This window comes from Sinocyclocheilus grahami, unplaced genomic scaffold (genome assembly GCF_001515645.1).
Source record: "Sinocyclocheilus grahami isolate Dianchi unplaced genomic scaffold, SAMN03320097.WGS_v1.1 scaffold2416.1, whole genome shotgun sequence".
Lineage (NCBI taxonomy): Eukaryota > Metazoa > Chordata > Actinopteri > Cypriniformes > Cyprinidae > Sinocyclocheilus > Sinocyclocheilus grahami.
Window position 1 is genome coordinate 8,073 of NW_015507595.1, and position 874 is coordinate 8,946.

Here is an 874-nt window from a genome sequence, read left to right on the forward strand (position 1 = left end):
AAAAAAATTTTAATTTTAAAATGAGCTTATTGCTCATCAAGGGTTTTTTCAGAAAACAATTTGATTATGATAACAGAGAGAATGTTTGAAAGAGTTAAAAAACTAGTTGTTGTCAAGGCAACACAAATAGCTTAGCTGTAGCTATAACCCGCTCTGAAACAAGTACAGGTACTATATATTTATTTGTGTACAGTAGCTATTTTTAGGCAAAATGAACAGTTTTACTTTCTTCTTGTTTTTATCTATTCACAAGTGCAAATGGTATTGTGTTATTTTAGATAAACAGTAAATTATATATCTGACAGATTTAAATGGTGCAGTAACTTAATATTAAGCTTGATATTGTCCCCTATATATTAAGGAGCCCAAGCCCGGTGATCTCATTGAAATCTCCAGACCCTCCGGTCAGCACGGGGCGATATGTTCTGGAGAGGGCTATGTCATTCACATAGTCCCACTATGTGAGTTATATATATATGCATGCTGCCTATTGAGCTGAACTTGTATTGAATCTGAAACATTCCATTGAAGTCTCATGAGTCCTGATTGTTTTACTTGTCCATGTCTTTCTCTGTAGCTAAGCATGGTGACAAGGCCATAGTGAAGAAAGAAAAACTGCTGGATGTAGTTGGCACTGATGACTACCGGATCCACAATGTCCTAGATAAGCAACATGCACCACTTCCCATTTCACATATACTACAGAAAGCAGAAAGCCTTGTGGGGATGGTAGTTCCATACAATGTGTTGACACACAACTGCAAGCACTTCGTTACGGGGTTGAGAAACGGAGTACAACAATCTCAGCAGGTACAGTTATTCGTCGTGACCTTTTATATCAGAATTATACTGTACTCATAATTTGACTATATTA